Source organism: Dromaius novaehollandiae, chromosome 19 (genome assembly GCF_036370855.1).
Source record: "Dromaius novaehollandiae isolate bDroNov1 chromosome 19, bDroNov1.hap1, whole genome shotgun sequence".
Classification (NCBI taxonomy): Eukaryota; Metazoa; Chordata; class Aves; order Casuariiformes; family Dromaiidae; genus Dromaius; species Dromaius novaehollandiae.
In genome coordinates, this window is record NC_088116.1 from 9,368,584 (window position 1) to 9,368,922 (window position 339).

Here is a 339-nt window from a genome sequence, read left to right on the forward strand (position 1 = left end):
CTCTGTGCTGTTAAAGGCTGTAATAAAACCAATCTCTGACAGAGCAGAGAACAGCCAGGTAGTTGCAGGTTCCTCTGCAAGTTTCTTTGGTAGAAAGTTATTTCAGATAGGCTTGGAAAACAGTTACTAGGTACTCTGAGATCAGGATTTGTTCATGGGAAGTGCAAGACAACAGAAAGAAAGGGTTGTTTTAATTATTACTTCAAGATTAGACACAATGTCAAATTTCACAAATGTTTGCGGAGTTTTAGGTCATTGAAGGCATTCAGATAAGTTGTGCTCTAACTGCAGTTCCCCCTCCCTATTTAAGATACTGAAAACAGCCAGGTTGACACAACA